At 35.6% G+C, this 22486-nt stretch overlaps 1 protein-coding gene and 1 long non-coding RNA gene across 2 annotated transcripts in view; one reads left to right on the forward strand and one right to left on the reverse strand.

Annotated features, from left to right (window-relative positions):
* The window catches only part of LOC139141862 (probable U3 small nucleolar RNA-associated protein 11), a 248198-nt gene that overhangs the window by 145839 nt on the left and 79873 nt on the right, over positions 1–22486 (reverse strand). The gene's annotated exons all lie outside the window — the stretch shown is intronic.
* LOC139141859 (uncharacterized) lies at positions 752–8091 on the forward strand. Its single transcript, XR_011554262.1, has 2 exons — positions 752–1093; positions 6630–8091. It is a non-coding gene; the product is annotated as an uncharacterized lncRNA (long non-coding RNA).

Below are 22486 nucleotides of genomic sequence, written 5' to 3' on the forward strand. Positions count from 1 at the left end.
ATTACGCCTCAGTCGTTTGTGTTCCTCATCTCACATCAAATTGATTAACTATTTATTTCAGGTCATAATGGCGAGAGATATAAAAACTTTGAGCTGTTATCCGCAGCAATACTACGAACGTTACTCTACAATGCAGCGATACGGATACGTCGCAGGAAGGGAGGAAAAGTCTATAATCAAAGAAGTAATGGGAATGATGGATTCTTCTGAAAATTTTGCGATCCGAGTACTTGCTCTTGGACCAGGAATGGTAAGTAGGTTCTTAAAACTGCAAGGAAAATACAAAGATTTGGTCAAAACTAGTTATTATCGTTTAAGGATTAGCCCATTTGATTTCTCGGAACAAGGATGGATGAAATTTGAAAGTAATTCTTGCTACCCTGTTACTGGAAAACAACTGATAATTCGGGCTTTGCAGACAATCCTTCAAATTCACCTTTAAAAATTAGCCGTCATGGTTGATCAAAACGTCGTTGCCATGCCAATGTCCTACAGATCCCCACCCAATGATCAAATGGTTCACCCCTAACAATGGTGATACCATAGTGATTTTCATATACCTTTAGACAGCCACAACAATGTACATTTAATATGCTAACATTACCGCAATTCTGTACCTGTAACTATTTTAAATAGCAATCACAAGGCCAGAATGCTCCCCTGCCGACAAGAAAAAATTTTAACGACTTACTATGCAATGCTAAAATATAAAATATTATTTGTATCGTTGATTTTTCTTTCTCCTCACCAGGGTTAAATGACGTTGTGATAATAGAGACACTGAGTAACACGTACAAGGATATCACGTACGTTATCGTGGAACCTGATAATGACGAACTCCGAAATTTCAAAAGTCTGATTGCATCAAAGTGTCAACAAGGTCAATGGAAAAATGTCGACTTTCAGTTCCATCAAAGCACTGCTAACGATTACCTTGAAGACTACAAGATGGAAGATGTTTCCAGTAATGGCAAGTTTGATATTATCCACGCTCAGTTGTGCGCCTTTCACTTCCTTGATCCACCAAACACAATTGTTGATTTCTGCTCCTTTCTCAAAGAGAAAGGGATGTTGTTCGTCACTAAGGGTGCTGGTAAGTATGCTAATGATGATGATGATGATGATGATGATGATGATGATGATGATGATGATGATGATGATGATGATGATGATGATTATTAATATTATTATTATTATTATTATTATTATTATTATTATTATTATTATTATTATTATGTTTAAAGAAGGTAGTTAACAAATATGTGGCTTTCTTTAACTTACCAAAACAGTAACATGTGCTTTTGGAAAACAGTGCAGGCAGTTCAGAATGATATTTTCTTTTTTTTAGATGTTCTTTGCTTCTGTGCGTTGTGAAGACATCGAATATAATAATATAGCTGTCTTCAGGTAGTTAATGACACTTAAGACAATGACGTCATCGTCATGCATCACCTTTTCTCACGTTTGTTGTTTTATTTCCATTTTAGCTTAATTATCACATAAGTAACAGAATTTTTTACTTCTTCATGTATTTGACACAGAAAAGTTTCCGATCAGCGAATCAAAATTTTTGTAGACATACATCGCTTCTAGATGCTTAAAGAATTGTATGCGTGATAGGTCACGGCTTGGCATTTTTAGCTCCGCTGTCAATGACGCGAAGCTTTAAGGATAGGCTGGTTGTCCGTCGTCGCCTGTCTTCCGTCTTCCATCGTCCATCGTTCATCAACAATTGCCTTCTTCTCTGAAACCGCTTCTCCAAATGCTTTGAAGTTTGGTATGCAGTACACTTGGTTGACCTCAGTCAGATTTGTTAAAATTGTGGTGTAATTTGCATATTTGTATTTTGGGGGCAATTTTTGCTGTTTTTGGTCAAAAAAATCTTCTTCTCTGAAACACTGGGCTGATTGCTTCGAAATGTGATATGCAGGTCGCTAGGGGTGACCTTAGTCAGATTTGTTCAAATTGTGGTGAAATTTGCATATTTGTATTTTGGGGCAATTTTTGCTATAACTGGTCGAAATTTCTTCTCTTCTCTTAAACAGCCTATTGGACTGCTGTAAAAGTTTTATGGGGGTTTCCATGAGTGAAGTGAGTCAAATAAAGTCAAAAAATGGTAAAATTTACATATTTATATTTTAGGGCAATTGTTTCCAAAAGTCAAAGAAACTATTTTGCCCCAAATTGCCTGTGCAATTCTTTTGACATTTGCTGTGTATGTTTCTAAGGTTGACTTTGGTAAGATTTGTTTAAATCATTACAATTGCATGTTTGTGTTTTGAGGATGATGTAAAAAATTGTTTTAAGAAAACACTGGTAAAACAGATCATTTATTATTTGTTGTACAAATCATTTTAATAGCGGCCTTGTATCAGTATGCCAATATCACAGCGGAGCTGTATCGGCCGCTACGTCGCTTGTTCTTATATGAATTTTATAAATTTTCATTCAGGTCTTCATTGATGCTAACAGCATTTTAGGAATTAGAAGAGAGTTCTATCTAACATCCAACAAGACTTTTTTCTACATAAACTGTCAGAGAAAAAAACATCAACAGTACCAGTATATAAAATACATGTTAGTGAAATCCTAAAATAGACTATTCATTGTGATGTGTGGTAGGAATAAGTTTTCAGGACCCCCACCCCCCTGTTTTGATGTGACAGCTATAAAGGGGAGGTTCACTCCAGCTAATTTTTCCTATGTTCTAAGTTTGGGCCTGGTAAGCCAGATAACGATGTTTCCTCTATTCTCAACTCGCGCGACTTTTTACAAAACTGGCAAAAATAAAATTGAGTGAGATGAATTATTGGAAAAAAGCGCCACGCTTGACGCTTTTGACCCGTGACACGGCAGGGACCATTTCACACCGGATATGGGCATAGTTGACTGACTGACGTTCACCTCTAGTGTTGGTATTTTCATGAATATTGTTTGCAAGATCTTCGGTTACATAAGCAATGACAGGTCAAAAGCGCCTACACTGGCGCTTTTTCCCCATAATTTACTTCCCCAATTTTATTTTTCAAATTTTGTGATAAGTGGCTTAAATTAAAAGTAGGGGAAACGTCGTTTTCTGGCTTACCGGGCCAATACCTAGCATAAATGAAAAAAAATCGACTGGAGTGAACCTCTCCTTTATTTTAATTTTTTATTGTTTAAAGGTATAATACTTTCTGAATAGTTTTAAGGTTTGTTTTGGAAGCTATAAACAATCAGGTTCCTTATTGTCAAGCTTTGCAGTATAGATGTGTCTTTGCTAACTAATACCAAAAGTTGATTATGATTATCCGGAGTATTTCTCATCACCAATTATAATTTGACTGGATCCTGGAAACATTTTAATTCCTGTCTTACTACCTCATTGTTTTCACAGTACCATACCAAATCTTACAGGGCTCGACATAAGTAGTAGTCCTGCAACTTGAAACCACCAGTGGTTGACTTAAATAGATTAATAAAATGCGATGGTCCATGTGCTGGGGGTCTATTTGAACCAAAAAGCTTTCACCAACCAAAACTTTAAAGCATTCTTTCCCAAATAATCTTATGATCAGAGCAGATTTCTACAGCAATAAGATTTTATTACTCGCACCATTTTTCTAGCTTCTCATCATTTTGTATGTAAATTTCTTTTTACAAGATATTTTATTCAGTTAGCAGTTCCGAATCGACTTTTTCATCTATGCTATTCCCCAGTATTTGCAGATCATATACAAGCTTCTCACGTTTTCTTCTTTTTAGCAGCTACATTTTGGCAGTAAAACATGCTAAATTGTTTTATTCTCTTGTTCGTAATGTTCCACAGGACCTTCTTTGATTTACTGTCTTCACTAAATTCACTTACCTTATCAGAAATGACACTTATTACTCCTTTAATATAATCTACATCATTTAGGATGGATTCATTTCAACGAAATAGACCAGGCCCCCTTTCCACTGAGCAAATGATCGGAAGGATAAAACGTTTTTATGGAAGATTTCAAGACTTAACATGCTACAGGATTTGAAATCAGGAAATAATCAAGTTGGCAAGCTGTGATAGGCTGTGTCTAACGCAAAGTGAACTGTTTACTGTTGTGGTGTTGCGTACTCTAATTATCTACGAGATTAATTTTTTTTCAGATATAGTTTTCCATAGAGGTTGCAACAGTTGTATTGAGACTTTTACAACCTTTTTTGTCAAATTCTGGATGAAACAAAGTGTTGAAGTCTCCTTCTATTACAATATTATACAAATCATATTCACAAAGCCAAGTAGCAAATCGGTGAAGAAAACAATTCTGTCTTTCACTGAATTTGGAGCATATATGAGAAAGTAAAGGCATTAATTTTTAAATGTACAAGTACCTTCCTCTCATCTGCATCCCAGGCAGCATAAAGACATTCAAAATGTTAGTGAAGACTTACTAAAATTTACACGCCCTGAGATTGTCTGCTCGGGCGCCACCCCATTCCTTTTTTAACTTGACCAGCTAAACCCGGTGTGCTATGTTTCTAGTATAAAACATAGATCAATATTTTGTCGTTTAATACAATAGAATAGGCAACTTGAAACATTAAATAAATATGATTTTTGCGCTTTCTGATACAAAATACCTGAAAAGATAACTTTGTAGCAATCAAGGTTAAGGTTTGGTGCGGCTTTTATTTCTCACCAATAGATTTCAATTAAAACAGTTGGAAGGATCAAGAACCCCATATAGATTAACATTGTCAACAAAAATATGGGTGTCACCATACACATGTTTGAGATATCCAATCATTAAAATTTGTGATTTTCTTGTTTCTGCATAGTAAACAATGGACTGAATAATTAACAAAAGCATGCAGAATTTAGTATTTCCCGCCAATAGATTTTGATGAGACCTCCTCAATTGAAGGATAAGTGACTAAAAAGTACTGCACTAGAAAAATAATGGGAGTCACCATCTTAGTTCTTTAGATAAAGCCAACAGTACTAAAACCCGGAGACTTTGTTGCATAACGCCGCCATTTTCACTGTCCTCTACAGTGCGCAGAATACGTTGCGCACTATAGAGGGCGCACCAAACCTAAATTTTGACAGGATATAAGAAAAACTGAAATTTTAGGATTTGCAGGAACACTGAAAATTTTCTACTTAAATATTATATATTAAATATTATTAAAGCTAAGAACTTGGTCATTTGTAATTAATATTTAAATATACAGATGATTAATTAATTTACAAGCCCTGCCTACTAACTTTATAGAATAGTAATGCTACGGGATAATCAAAGCATGTGCAAGGTCACATTAAATATAGTTCAGTGTTTCTTGAGAAATGGCTTAATTACTTAAATTCATTAAATAGACAAATGAGCAATTAATTAACATGCCACGCTCACTAAACTTTAACCATGGAAGTGCTAGAGAATTATGAAAGTATATGTAAAGTCCCATTAAATTTGGCCAAGTAATTCTTCAGATATGGCCTAATAAATATCATTCATTAAATATTCAAATTAGCAACTAATTAACAAGCCACGCCCACTGTACTTTTATCATAGTAGTGTTAGATGATGATAAAAGTATGTGCAAAGTCTCACTAAATTTGGTTCAATATTTCTTGAGATATTGCCCAATAGCAAAAAAGTCATTAAAATGCAAATGCGCAATTAATTAATAAGCCACATCCTCCAAAATCTAATCAGATCTAGATCTCATGATGTAATGCTAAATACTAAATTGCATGACAATGGACACAACGGTTCTTTAGTTATGAGAGGAACAAAATCTGTCTACGGACGGACGGATAGACGGACGGACACAAAAACAGACATTGTGACTACATGGGACAGCTTTGGTGCTTTGCACCACGGTGTCCAAACCAGTAAACAGTACGCCCTCTTGCGGTGAACTTCTCTCAGCAACTGGAATTAATCTCTTTTTAAGAGTCAATACCTTCCTTAACGAAACCGCCAGAAAGTGCGACGATGGCAATTTAAATGCGTTTCAGACGTATTGATCTTATCAATCCTTAAAGGCCCATGAGCTGCAACTCAGCGAAAATGTCCAACCTCAAGATACCTTCCAATTTTCTTAGAAATTCATTGTTATCTATACATTTAATGATATAGTCATTAACTATGCCTCAACAACTTTCGCTGGTGGCAGAATAGGCAAGAAATTGGACAGATTTTTGTTCATTTTGAATTTCCCGCCATTTTCAAAATCTTGCCTTATTATGTGAAAAACGGAGAATTTTTCATCAAAGTGGAATGAATCCCTTTCCCGTCCTTTCACTGGGTTGCACCACGTTGTTATTGCAAAGATTCAAATGTGTGCATGCATCATTTACTCTGTTCATCAAATAATTGTATGGAGGCGGCCATATTTGGGTGGGGCACCATTTTATTATTTGTATTACTGAAACCTCCCCATGCAGTCCAAGTCAGTGGATAATCAAGCTTGAGTAAACGTCTCCAAGTAAGAAAATGTGTATGAACGAATTTAATCTGAATATAAAATCATGAAAATAATGTCAAAAGTTGCAGCTCATGGGCCTTTCATGAATAAGAATTGTTTTTGCCCGATGCTAATACTTGCTGTTGTCATTCACTGAATGCTAATATCTATATATTATTCATGTGTATTTTTTTCTCCAGCGAACGATTTCATCAGGATGTATAAGAAGGCTTCGGAACTTCTGAACATTCCAAGAAAAGTGTTGTGTAGTAACCGAATAGTAGAAGTTGTAGCACGTAGTCTGCCACCATGTTCAGATTCAAAGAAAGATTTACAGACGGAAGGTGAAGGTTGCCGAATGTTTCAAAGTAGACTCTGAAGACGGAAACAAGTTGTTAGATTTCACCGTGCAAGTCTATGACATAAGAAATCGAGTGACGAAAGAAGAAGAAAATGAAATTAGTCTTTGCTTCGTAGTCTCTGCGAAATGAGTGATAATGGACCCGTCATCGACTGTAGCATTGAATGTTTGTTTATCAAGTGTAATTAATTTGAGATCAGTCCCAATGTTTTAATACAAAAGTATGATTCTCAAACCTGTCTTTAAAACTTTAATGTTGGTATTTCAGTGGACGGTTTCAGTATTAGCAATAATAAGTAATAAAGTTTTTTTGACGCACTCGACATTACATCAAATTCAAAAGAGGATGGGTGGTATTAAATTACTTGCTCAATACTCTCGATCCATTGGTATTGATTATTTTAATAAATTCATTTTTGTAATGTGCTCAAAGGCGCTTTTTTTATTTGATTTAAAATGTGTGTACAATTTTCACATTACATGAGAGCTATAATGCTTTGGGAAGAGAAAACTAATTCCATTAACAAAAATGTCTATCATTTTATGCACAAATTCATTTATATGTCTTAGTTAAAGGGACAAAGTCTCTCTTTTTTACCATATTTTTCATGAATTTTGTTTGCTATCAAAAGATGCCCCCGTTGTTTGAATACGTGAAACATTCTGTTACTCTGGCGAACTGTACACAATCTCTTCTCTTCTAAGAGATAAGCAACATCTAAACATTCACAAAGGAATAAACGGTCTCTGTACCAGATATTCATTGTTGGATGAACGTTTACAAATGAATGAGACTAGATAGCCAATGCTACACAATGTTTAGACCACATAGAGCTGTTAATGAGATCTCAAGAGTGTGGATTCCTTTCACTGATGTAGATAGGATAATGGCAGTAATGTACACTGCTGTGGTAGTGTTTATTTGTCAAAGGAAACAGACTTTAACATTGAGTAGTTTTATTTCATCGAGATGTCGCACACAACCACTTTTCATACAGCAAAGGGTTAATTTCTGATAGTTTTTAGGTTCTGTACTGACTTTATTCTGCACAGTAAGTGATTTTATACAAGTATTCTCGTATTATTGATATCACAATAAGGTCAAAAACAGAGACTTTGTCCCTTTAAATTAGGGATCAACTGTTCAATTCCATGCTGAGTAAACCACGACAAGTAGTCAACATGGAACAGTCGAAGCTATGTTGACGTGCATGCACCTATACCCCATATTTCAGTTGGTAGCATTTGGCGCCCGTAGAGTAAGGACAAAATAAATACATCGGGGCAATTGTGAAGTAGTATAATAAATTATCATCTCGAATCAAATGAATAATATCTATTCGTCTTTTTAGGAGATGTTTTTGAAATCAGTGTTTGTAAATGCATTTTTTGTAGTGCCTAATGTCACTGTTGGTTGGCAAATGAGTCTATAATGAGTGACATCTGGAAGAAAGTCTGACGACAGAAAGCAGATGGGTTTTACTTCGTTGCTGATCATGTCAAAATAAGGTAGCAACATTGACACACCCGTCACTGTGTGGCTGAGCTATGTCGAATGTTTATTTAAAATTTAAATTTATTTATTTATTTATTTATTTATTTATTTATTTATTTATTAATTCGGATAACCAAGAGGAGTATAATTCCCAATAACAGGCTCCCCAAAACATACAGAACATTCAAGTAAAAACGAAATAAACAAACAAACGCAGTAAAACATAAACAGTAAAAAGTGCACATCACGTGTAAAAAAATTCATCATACTTTTTTTAAAAGACTAAATCTGTTTAAAAAAGTCAAGACCTGAATTACGTTTTGAAATATCATTGTAAGTAGATAAAGCTCATGGAATAAAGGAATGTTTCGAATTCCGAATATTAATTCTGAAATTGGTACCCGAAAAGGAAGATTAACCCTTAAGTTGCGTTGCACATTCAGTGGAATTTGGGTTAATAAGAACAGTTTATCGTAGAATGAATACATTTGTATAATAAAAACAAAGATCTGAAACCTTTCTACGATTGAATTAAGGAGGCAGTTTTAAAATGTTGCATAAGTCAGTGTATTCAGATGAAACATAGCGCTTATTTTCTTTAAAACACAAATATTTGATAAATTTCCTTTGAACACGCTCAACCTTATCTTCAAGATTCTCTTGCCATGGACTCCAAATGAGAGAACAATATTCGAGACCACTACGTACCAGAGAAATATACAAAGTCTTTAAAGATTTAATATCTTGGAAATTTTTACAAAGACGTTTTAGAATGCTAAGATTGCTCAACGCTATCTTAAGTACAGTACCAACGTGCTCAGAATAGTCTATGGAGCAACAAAGAATGACACCAGGGTCCCTAACTGACGCAAAACGTGTGATTGGAAAAAGTAGGATAGGATGCGACCTACTAAACACACTTTTTAATACTTCAATATTCTGCCAAAATACGAAGTAGTATATATCACAAAGATATCACAAAGTATATATTTTCTGAAAGCCTTGATAAAAGAGGACCCGATCAACTACAGTAAACAGTCATTATTTGCACATTAGTCACGTGACACGCATTTTAATGAACCTTCGAAAAATCGGTTTTTACCCGATTTTACGAAAGGGGGACAAGATTTCCTGTTGAAGTTTGGGCACAGGTAAGCTTTCGAGACATTTTAGAAAACCGTGTCTCGGATTTTATTATGAGCTTTTATTTTCTTTTATACGCTGTTGAAGGAATTTGGTGCGTGTTCAATTATGGGAAAAACAAAACATCATGTCATAAAATACGAATGGATGCCCGGAGAAAAAATCCCAGACATGGTTTTTTAGGTTTATACTATGGCTTTACAATGTACAAATATCAAAATAAAATGTTCAGGCGTTTTCACAGAAAGGGGTAAAAAAACTGTTTTGTATAGGTTCATCAAAATGGATGTCACGTGACCACTGTGTAAAAAATGTTTGTGTACTATACGCAAATGAGTTCCTCTTTATTAGGGCTTTTAGAAAATATATACTTTTTAAGGTATAAAACATCTATTCTTGGCAGAAAATTCCATTTCTGAAAAGTTCTATTTTTTAGGTCGCATCCTTAATTGAATAATTGAAATTAAACTTCTTTTTCTTATCCGTCAAAGTGATAAAGCACATTTTTCAATATTTACGTTGAGCTTTCATGTTGAACACCAACAAACTACCCTATTTAAATCCTTCTGCAACAATGTACAGTCAGAAATGAAATGGATTCTTTTGTAAAGCTTCGAATCATCGGCATATAAAATTACATTCGATGACCGAGCACATGCTGACAAATCATTGACGTATAATATAAATAAGAGGGGGCCAATAATAAACCCCTGAAGCACACCAGATAGAACTGGGCACCATTTGGAAAAAACTTCCCACAACAACAGTCCCCTGAGAACGATCAGACAGATATGATTCAAGCCACTTAATACAATTCCGGTGTAACCAAAGGAAGAAATTTTATGAATAAGTACTTTATGAGATATTGAATCGAATGCTTTGCTAAAATTAAGATAAATTGAATCAATTTGTATTTATTATTAAGCGCAATGGATATAAAATCGGTATAAGTGACAAGATTAGCCTCAACGCTTCTCCCAAGAATAAAACCATGTTGATCATCAGAAATAACATTAACAACATGATTATATAAACTCTTAAAACGATTTTCTCGAAGACCTTATTGAACAAAGGTAACAATGAGATGGGCCTGTAATTTCTTGCATCCCGCTTATTGTTTTTTTAAGATCGGTACCACATTGCTTTGTTTACAAATTGTTGGAAAAATTCGGGTTCTAAGTGATTTGTTTTAGATGTAAGTTAGAGGAAAGGTCAGTTCCTCTGCACAATTTTTAAAACAACACCTGATATATTATCGAAACCACAAGCTTTGTTAACATCAGTAGAACGTAATAATGTCGTGAAAGGCAATGAAAAATAATTTCTTCAGTGAATTTCATCTCACAACAACTTCATTCCATAAGCGCAATTGACCAAATGAGTCATTGACAACTGTGGAAAATCGTGTTGCCTATATTAGTTACTTTCAGCCCTAAATTTAAATGTTGTTTGATTGAAACTATCGATAAAATTTTATGCTTTATCTTTAAATAAAGGTTATTTTAAATGGAGTCCTTGTTACGTCGTGGACAGCCGGAGTTAAACCTACACGCAAAGTGGTGTTTCCAGAATTCTAGAAGTCCGTCCGTTTGCCGGCCCGTTCGTTTGGAGCCATTTCTCGGAGTAGCTGGGCCATTCTATCACACCTGGCCAGAAGTTGTGCCGAAAAGAACATATTTGTATAGGGGCAATGTTTTGTTGTTTTTCGTCAAAAATCATGTTTCTGAAACTGTCGGTCCAATTGCTTTGAAAATAGGTGAGCAAGTCCCAAGTGATGACTGAGTCAAATTGGGGAGAATTACCATACTTATATGTTTTGGGCAATTTTAGGCTGTACGGAAACCATTAGATAGTCTTCTAGGGCCAAAGTAACTCAGATGTTTTCAAAAAGTGGTAAAATTTACATATTAAATCGTGTTTATGGGCAACGTTTGCCATTCTTGGGAAAATCGGGGAGAACTCAGTAGCACTAGTTCAATAACAATAACATTGGCATTTTTTAATATTTGCTTTGTACACAGTTTATTTAACAGAGGCCTTATGTATTGCACGAGCATGTCCAGCATGTCCACATCACAGTAGGGCTCCATTTGCGGCTAGGTCCATTATCACCCGTTTTGAAGGTTATTACATTTGGTTTGTAAATCTGAAACAAGGTGTGCATGGAACAATACAAGCGCTCTATTTTATCAAAGTACAGCGTGCATTGTGAACAAAATTCAAGAATTGGAGTTTACCTTATGTATGCTTCACTGATGTTGATCCCGGCCTGTATTTCGGAAGACCCGCATTGGTCTCCAATCTCACGATGACAAAAGACCAGCACCTGCACTACCTGACATGAAGGCTCACAGATTACCTGTTACACTTAGTAACCTCGAATCAACCACAGAAAGAGAAGTACGCAAAATTACCATTCAATCACCTGATAAATTCTGTAAACTAGATCCAATACCCACTACTATTTTGAAGAAATGCATTGAGGTTCTGTTACCAATCATTGTTCAAATTACCAACTTGTCTTTGCTCACTGGTTATGTTCCTGAGACACTAAAAGTGGCTTCGGTCATTTCTCTGTTAAAGAAACCAAAACTGGATCCTGAAATATATAAGAACTATAGACCTGTATCTAATTTACCGTTCCTTTCCAAAGTCCTTGAGAAGATTGTTGCTACAAGGATGACAAACCATCTGCAAGCTTACAGCCTCGGGGAAGTTTTCCAATCGGCATATAAGAAATCGCACTGTTCTGAAACTGCTCTTATCAGAGTCCAAAATGATATTCTTCTAGCACTAGACGACCGTAAAGTGGTTTTGCTTGTCCTTCTTGATCTCTCCGCTGCATATGACACTGTGGATCACGCTATACTTCTCGCTCGCATGTTAAACTCATTTGGCATCACTGATACACCTTTAGCTTGGTTCAAATCATATCTTATCGACCGTCAACAATCAGTACAGATTTGTAATACCTCTTCGAAGTCACATCATCTTGAGTATGGAGTCCCACAAGGGTCTGTTCTTGGACCAATTCTTTTTACGATGTATTCTACACCATTGGGAGACATTATCCGGCAAGATAATATCGACTTCCATGCTTATGCAGATGATACTCAGTTGTACTTGAGTTTCAAAATGGCAGACATCAATTCTAGTTTTTCAAAGATGGAGGATTGCGTTTCACATGTCCATGATTGAATGTCAGTTAATCTCCTCAAGCTTAATGCTGATAAAACAGAAGTTCTTATGTTCCGATCACGTCAAAATCTACCCGATTTTCCCTCATCATCCGTATTTTTGCATATGATGGCAATGACATTGAACCAACAAATACAGCTAGGAATCTTGGTACAATGTTCGATATGCATATGAATATGCATGAACATGAACATGTGATGCTAGTTTGTAAATCAGCATTCTTTCACTTACGAAATATCGGCAAAATCAGAAAATATCTAACTGATGATAATGTCAAGCAACTTGTCCACTCCTTTGTCACATCAAGGCTTGACTACGGGAATAGCTTATTATATGGAATCTCAGTCAGCGATATTAAGAAGTTACAGTATGTTCAAAACACAGCTGCTCGTTTGATAACTAAAACTAGAAAGTACGACCACATCACTGGAATCCTACAACGTCTCCACTGGCTACTGATATCTGAGAGGATTAAATTCAAAACACTTCTGATCACTTTTAAGCTTTACATGGTCAGGCCCCATCATATTTGTGCGAGCTACTTCATCGCTATGAGCCATCTCGCAATTTGCGATCCAAGTCCAGTTTCCTTCTTAAAGTCAGACCCAAGAAATCCTCATATGGAAAACGTGCATTTAATTTGCCGCAGCGGATTTGTGGAATCAGCTCCCCTTAGATGTTAAATTGTGTAAAACAGTCGAGTCATTTAGACTAAACTAAAGACCTATCTTTTAAGGAGGCTTACATTATATGACTTTTTAATAGTGCAGTAAAGTGGAGAATTTTATGGCTACACTATTCGCCTATTTTATATTTTGGGTATGAAATCATCTGTTCTACATATTTGTCTGTCTTTTTTCTTGTAGTTTGTTTTTAATGTCTTATTGCCCGTTTCGATTTTTTTTGCATTATGGTGAGCGCCTATGAACTTTCAGGGTATATGGCGCTATACAAATGTTTTATTATTTATTTTATTTATTTATTTGTTATTATGATCTGAAAATACCACTCACTTTCTTTGACGACATTGAAACAAAATTAAGACTTCGCACTTTAACCCTATTAGTTCCAGTACTAGTTTTCAAATTTTTACCAAGATACTTGGAACTTTTTCTAGGACAAACACTTGCACGACAAATAGCCTTATACCACTTCTATCACAGAATGGACTTTTCATATATCAACAGATATCCGAACGTGAAGAAAACTTCGTGTTTTATTTTTCTAAAACTTACCGTTTTAGCATAAAGTGGCCCTAATGGCAATTTTGTCTTGAGTTGGGTCAATCAGGCTGCTTTTTCAGGAATCTGTACCAATTTTTACACAGAATGGACCTTCATACCTCATCAGACCTCCGAATGTGAAGAAAGCTGTTCGTATTTTTTCTAAATATCACCATTTTTGAACAGAATTGCCAAAATAGCAATTTTGTCTTGAGTGGGGTCAATAAGACTGCTTTTGTATGAAATCAGCACCAATGTTTACATAGATTGGACATTTCGCATTTCATTAGATCTCAGAATTTGAAGAAACATTTTTTTTTAAATTTTTCGAAAACTGACCATTTTTGACCAAAAAGTGGCCAAATGGCAATTTTGTCTTGATTGGAGTACATAAGATTTTTTTTTCGTATCAGATTTTTTACATAGAATTGACTTCTCTGACCTTCATTACCTAAAACTCTGATTCAAGCCATCTATCTCCTGGGGCACCTGATGTAGACGATTATGAAACTACAGTCATGAAATGGCGTGATTTTGTAGTACTGTTATGGTTTAAATTATATTGTATACATGACAGATAAGTTTCAACAATTACCTTTGAACAAACTTGATGTACAAACTCTGACAAAATAACGATAGTCATCAAAAAGATTAATGTCCTCGGCTAAACATGTTCACTTTGCATTTTTGTATGAAATTAATAATGCCGAACAACAATTTGTCCTTCAAATATATTTCTATGTCCGTGCAATTAGACAAAACGTCTATAGCGAACTCCATGTTCTCTAGACAAAAAGTCTATAGCAAACTTCATATTCTCTAAACACTCTGTTTCATACAGACATGCAAATCGAATTTTTGAGACAGTTTTAGATTTGCACATTGATGGTTTCAGAAAGCAATAATTATTAATAAGTAATAAAAACTTCGAAGGTAACATCCCCTTCCCTAGCCCCCCCCCCCCGCCATCTAGCTCTATACAGTACGATATGTTTTTTTGAGCTAATCTGACATTAATAATAATAATATTTATTTCTTCTATAGCGCATTACATAAAAGTATAAAATCTCAATGCGCTTTACAACATTTAAAAGATAAATGAAAAGTACACAAAAGTTGTCATATAAAATAAAAGTAGATACAAGCTCAGACATAAACACACACACACACGCAATGTCAAAACTAAGCTGTCTGGTAAAAATATCAAAAATTCTAAGAAGTTGACTTACTGTAACCTGTATGCCTTCCTAAAAAGATGGGTTTTAAGTTGTGTTTTAAAAGAATACAGGGAAGGTGCGTTTCGAATAGAAACATCAAGGGAATTCCACAGCCTAGGAGCAGCTACTGAAAAAGCACGCTTCCTATAATGCTCCTGGTTAAAGCGAGGTTCAACAAGTTTTGTAGCATTTGCAGAACGTGTTAATCTACTAGGCTTGACAACAATGAGAAGATCTGACAAATAGGTTGGAGCTTGGCCATGGAGACATTTTTATGTAAGCATGAGAACTTTGAAGTCAATTCGATGGATAACAGGAAGCCAGTGCAACTCTTGCAGAACAGGTGTGAAGTGCTCGTGTTTTCTAGTGCGAGTAACCAAGCGAGCAGCTGAGTTCTGTATGTGTTGTAACCGGTTAATGGGATAATCAGGTAGATGAATGTACATGCTATTACAGTAATCCAGACGTGATGTTATGAAGGCATGGATTAATCTTTCAGTATTTTTGCTATCCAAGACATTACGGATACGACCGAAACGATTTAAAACAAACGAGGCTGACTTGCAAACTTGCATAACTTGATTATGGGCTGATACAACACTGTCAAAATAAAACCCAAGGTCTCTTACAACGGATGAAGGTGCAATTAGATCTGCTCATACACGTATTTCGGGTAGCGGGGTATGAGGTCTGAATTTCGAATGAAAATGAATTAATTCTGTCTTATTGTCATTTAAAACAAGTTTATTGACAGCCATCTATTCACGGATCTCATCCACGCAGGTTTCAATCTGCAATATTCAATCTGTAATTTGAACGATAAGCTCGCTTACAGGTTCAATCCTATCAGCTGTTCCTTACAGTTTACATAAATCTGATATAGGTTTTTCTTGATGCAGTCACGCTATCTAAAGAATTTTTGATATTGTCTGTTTAAAAAGACAAACTTCCAGCTTAGAAAATACCACTGTGATAATGGCATACAATGTAAGGCAACTGTTTATTAAAAAAGTAAGTTTTCAGATTAGTTTATTTAATGTATGAACTAGTTAATGATATGTGTGTGGTATTTTAGGTATAATTTCAAAAAAGAATGGATGCACAAAATTTCACTTCAATCCTATCAGCTGTTTTAGATATATAAACAGTCACTGTGGGATTCAAATGGCAATTGGTCAGCACTTTTAGAGATTTGTGTAATTTGACAATAGATAAATATTGCCCCATAATACAATATTGCAGGTTCCTTACAGTTTACATATATTTGATATAGGTTTTTCTAAGAAACCTACACTGCAAAGTCAAAGCTATATGACCAGTGATTTCTGAGGAAACAATAAAAACATGACAGCAGTCCTTGTTACATAATCTGATACGCTGGGTACAGTGTTGTTGACAGCGGAGCAAAACATATATCCCTAAGAAAAAGTGCCTGGGAAAAAAGTTGCCGGAATTCGCCGTTGAAATATTCAGTGAAGTACACGGAAAAAAATAATCCCATCTCATCATTTTTTATACTCTCCCCAGAATATCATATGGTCCACCTCCTACAACGTCGTTCATCTGTTGATATGAATCAGTTGGTTTGGTATTGTATTTTTTTCTGCAGCTGTAGGCAATGAATCTGTAGTGAAACAATTGTTTATGATTCTTGTATCAAATTAAAATGTTGAGTTTTGAAAACCTCGCACCCCTTAATTCACAAGGATGTAAGGTAAAGTAGGGATCATGGAAATGGCTAAATATAGTGTATAAAACTAGACGATTTTTACCACTTTTATGTCATTTTTGGAACCTTTTCGGCCTCAATGTATCATGAGTTGAAAGGGAAGATCTAGAATTTATTGAGTGTGTCGGCGGATTTGGAAAAAAAATAGGCATCATTTTCGAAAGAAAGTTTAAAAAGTTCTGAATTTAGTATTGTTATTAAGTATTAGGTTTATGTGTGTAAATAAGAAATTAATAAATACCGGCACGAAATTTGGGAATGCGAAGTGAAAAAAGTCACATAAATAAAAACATTAACGTTTTGTGAATGCATTATGATACAAATAATGATGATAATATATTTCAACAAATTGACATATTAATAATGTCCCATCTGATCGTTAAAAGTGTTTTTTTACCAACTGTATCATGTGAAACACTGCTGACTCAGTAACTTTTGATAATATTTTCACTATTATTGTTCTGTGTGTCATCTACAGTTTCTTGCTCTACTCCTCAAATTATGTTGATATGCCAGGTATTCAGCTTGTCACCACAGTCATTATATGCATTACAAGTATAATGTTATTGCTGCCAACTGACATTTAGTCCGGGACGAAAAGTCAAATGTCAACAATAATATGGCGTTTTATAACGAGTATACACACTTTGTTAAAAAGCTCAATACTTTGTGAGTAGAGCAAGAAATAGCAGTTGTTGAAAAGAACAAAAACAGTGCAATAATCATCAAATGTTACAGCTACTGTGCCTTTTAGGAAACCAGATGTGAAATGAATAGCCTCGCGTGCTAATTTTGTGAAATAATTCTTGAGATATTGGCTTTTTGACGGAAAAATGTGTCAATATATGACAAAGTTTGGTCCCGAATTTCTACAAATAGGAATAACTGGACGATAAAATATTTCAAAGTCATAGTGTTGCACCGTGAATAGAGAGTGTACATCATGGACTGGAAGGAGATGATAAGCCTTACTGGTCATGTTTTAATACATCTAAATGCGGTTACGAATCCTGCTGTCAATCACACATCAACCAAATGCATGGTTATAAATTCAAAAACGTGCACCATACATACTGGCGTCGATTTTCGAAATTTCGAAGTTTATACAGCATCTTCAGGCAGTCTCCGCCTTTTAATTTACACAACTAAATACGGAGACAAACGCCCGGCAATCATTCATGGTAATATGATGCTATGGCATAAGTACAAGAGAAGTGGGCACCAAGTCGAACTCCGCATCGCACTTTACATCTGTCTTCTGTATAATATACACTACGTCTTTTATTTTTGGGACGCCTAAAATCAAGTATATCTGAATTAGAGCAGTATGAATTGAAAACAACTGAACGAAACCACACGTCGAATTTCACCGCCGTCATTAATGCTTCACTGTGCGACTCATTTGTTACACTCGTACTCGCATGAGGCCGTCGGCAAGAGCACGGTTCCTACCTCAATGGCCAGAGCATCTAAAGGCCGCACTTATTTCTTTCAAAATCACGATCAAAAAGATGTAAGTTTGATTCAAATGGAAGTGGGCAATATTACCATAGTTACGCTGGGCTGTCCCACAGACACAGAAAAGAGAACCATGACACCAACTCAACACGACGATACACATGTTTCTCAGCAAAATCCAAATCATGCTCGGATTCTCTAGCCAGTGTCAACGACGTGCTCAGTTTGATTGCTGGGTTAAATCGGCGTCGTCATTCTACCGGGTTTCAACTGCTAGTTGATGTCAATTTATGGCGATTTAAACTCTAAAATATTTCGCATAAGTCACAGGAATTGAGGGAAACAAGCTGTAGCCACTGTCTTACCTACTGCGACATATGCGTACGTGATCAATCGTGATCCTGAAGTTGAAATTGATACACTGTTTTAGGGTTGTTGTTTTGATAAGCGGTCACACCACAGGGAACTCTACCTCCTTGTTAGTGTGTTGATGTATATTTGTCTGTTTGTTTATTGTTGTTATTTTACTAAAATAAACAGTGAAAAGCTGTTATATATTTTTTCATAAAAGTGTTATTATTTATTTATTTATTTATTTGTTTGTTTGTTTGTTTACAAGTATCTCCAATGGTTCGGGTTAGGGTTAGGGTTAGGCTTAGTGTTTGGCTCACCTATTCACTCCCTATATACATCAGACAAGAGAAGCAACTGAGATGCCACCTCTGTGTTTTCAAGCCCAGAAAAAACACACCAAATAAATGCCCGACTATTGAAATATTGGGTTTTTGGTGACAACATGTCCTGTACTTACCACATTCATCCTGTAATTCCATGGAAATGGTAAAAATCGGCGAGATTTCACATCGTTTTCCATTGATTCGTATGGTTTGTAAAGCAAAACTCAAGTGTCCAAATTTTGAGTGTTAGTGCATCAGTGAAATTCAAATTGGACCAGTCAAATAGCTTGTTTTTCAGCAGTAAGGCCAAAAAGAAAAAAATAATTGTTCATCGGAATTTTTGGACCAAGGTTCAGGAGCGGCGAGCGAAAATTTTTATTTTTTTTTTTTTTTCGCCAAAGATAGTGATGTACTAAACTTGACGAGACAGAAATTTTTGCCAAACATTCACTTAGTTTTGGCCATGATTTGCAAAATTCAGAGGTCGCAATATCGTATTGACGGTCAACTCAGTGCAGACACGTCAGAAGTTTCATTCAAAATCCCATGCCTGCAAAAACCCGACAAAGTGAAGGGCGCCGCCAGCGGCAGTACTAAAATATTTGCAATGCGGAGGTATGAATTGCCAAAATCCAAAAAAAAAATTCCAAATCGGCCAAAGTAGAAGCGGCGATTCCGATGAACAATTCATTTTTTCTTTCTGGCCTAACGGTAATGTCCCAAGGCAGGCAGACAACATTTTGTGTATCATTTTACAATATTGATTACTCAGCATCTTTAAGCAATTTACCCAGGTGACAAAAGTACGAAGAAAATGAACCAATTCTTTTTCTATAGTTCTATTTGATAAAATGCTTCGTTCAACTTCGTTAAAATGGCTTAGACTAGTTCTTCAGCTAGGGTTGACTTATATCATTTGTGAACGTGGACATGCAGCATGTATACCTCCATCAATAAGTATCTGTATTGCTGTAATAAAGATGACTCATCGGATGCTAGGAATGCAATCGCTTTGGCAACCTCTTCAACCTCTCCGGTACGACCAAGAGGATGGGCAGTTTTGGCGCGTGCAAAGAACTGTTCGGCAGATCAAAGATGTAACCTTATTACTTCTTGATTGAAATTACTGACGCTGTGAAGAACTGTAACGTTTTCCGTAACAATGTATCACATCTAACGAAACGGCCCCTTATATTGAACCCTTAAATCCAATCTTAATAATTGCAAAATGTTTATCTTCAGATATTTATGCCGAGAATAAACTGGCAAAACCCATAAAAAATTAAATCTATTTAACTAAATAACATGTACCTTTGAACATTAGTTGTAGAAAGGACCCAGCAGAAAATTGTTAAACATCAAACATTGCCATGAAAATACTTTTGAATGTGAAAATATTTTACGGTCAGAGGATTTCTCTGAGTAGGTTCCGAAGGCCGAAACATGCATCTCCTTATTAATATTCATGTAAATAATTGCATTGTTAGTAGATTTGAATGGCTTATTACAACTTTCAAGACTTTCTACAGGGTTCGTACGCTCCTGGAAACTCCTTGAACTTCTGGAATTTCAAACCTTCCTAGGAAAGTCCATGAAACTCCTGGAAAATCAGTTACTCCTTGAAAGTCCTGGAAAATGATTTTATGATAATACATTCGTGATCGTGCTAAAAATTTTTAGGATTAAGAGAACGAAGAGAATATTTTGTAAACGCTATCTTCAATGCATTCTTTTTCAAAAATGGTTTTTATTAATATTTCACATATCTTTGTAATATTTCAATATAAAACGCTCCCTAGCCTACATTGCTAAGGTTATTGTAAAATCAAGTTCTATTTTACTATTAAGGAAGTTAACCAGGTTCCACTTTACTTGTTAGGAAGTTTCGTTTTCACGGGCGAACTTTTCCAGCTTGTTACTAACAGAAAATACTGCTGATTCCAGAACAGAGATACTGAATGATATCAAGGTTTTGGTAACTAACTGCCGCGTGCATGTGGTTTGGTTTTGTTAAGGGTAAATTTCCTGAAAATTTTGTAACAATTTCATAATTTTGGCAATGTACATCGATAGCGCCGCATTCAAAGAAGCTATGATGGGATTTTTGAAAAATCGACCAAAATTTACCCCGTTCCTTGTTCAGCCTCCCTAATGGAAGTAAAATATCAAAATAAAGAGCATCAAAACTTGATTGAAGTTTTTAGGGATATAAATTCACTGAAATGATTTACAGTTATCCAGGGGTATTTTATTCCGTCCACCTTCTTCTTCTCTTCATATGTCAGCTATCAGCTCAGAGGAAATGCAAATTCACGTAAACTAATGCAAAGTTTGTTGCCAAACATCTTCTACAGTTCACCCAGATTTAGTTGAATGGAACTCGCATTTTGCCATTTTTGCGGATAAACAAAGAAAATACTCTAGAAGTACACTATTTGTGACCATATAGCTGGCTGTTCTGCTATGTAATAATATGCAGCAGTTTTATCATCTGTTTTATTCGCGACCTAAAATACGCTAAGGTTTATACTATGAATTAGCTTCACATAGGTCTGTTCAATAAGAGATCTGGCTTTTTATGAATATCTAAACTTCACAAACGTAACGCTATTTTCTTTTTGCCAAGCTGCTTACGTCTATTACAGAAGGTATAAGCTTAGGGCATATGTAAGTTACAACATTCAGGGGTAAAAAAGATGAGTTTATTTCTTTTTTTATCGGTAAATAAAAGCAAGTTTAAAGTGCAAAATAAATGTAGTAGACTCAGTTTCTTGAAGGTTACAAGTCCGCCGATATATCGGGTGTAGATCTGCGTAATATCCCTTACCCGTATTACGCATGTCTATAGACGGTCTATGGGCTAACTTGTAGCCCACAGGAACCTGTGAGTAGACCGCTATGTTTCTTGCGCAAACACCCATTTAAAATAGCATTTCTTATCAAAAATAATCCTTTGAAATTGCTGAAATACTCAAGAAACCTTGAGTAGATTGCAATGGTTCTTACAAATACACTTGTAGAAAATAAGCTTTTACCCAAAGTACTGCTTGAAAATTGCTGAACGACTCCTGAAGACTACTGGAATTTGAGTTGCTCAGAGTGTACGAACCCTGTTTTGACACTTTAAAGGATCTTATGAATCGGTGATGACTTTTTAATACCATGTCATACTCTGCTTGACTCATTCCATGACGTCTCACTATCTCTGTATCTTTGATCAGTCCAGGGCTATCAAAGACTGAGTACAAAATTTTAGTATGTCTTTATTTAATGCATTTCAAACTTGTTCTACAGTGCATGTTAAGGTTAAGGTTTTCGGGATTACCCGAGAACAATTCGTTTTCAAAAAGCAGAGCAACTTATTCTGATGAGCTACATAAGCCTAGTGACAAGGTGAAGTTATTCCATCTGGTGTGTTAACACACACACACACACACACACACACACACACACACACACACACACACACACACACACACACTGGTACATGCACACATGCATACATACATACATACATACATACATACATACATACATACATACGTACGTACGTACG

This window comes from Ptychodera flava, chromosome 10, assembly GCF_041260155.1.
Source record: "Ptychodera flava strain L36383 chromosome 10, AS_Pfla_20210202, whole genome shotgun sequence".
Classification (NCBI taxonomy): domain Eukaryota; kingdom Metazoa; phylum Hemichordata; class Enteropneusta; family Ptychoderidae; genus Ptychodera; species Ptychodera flava.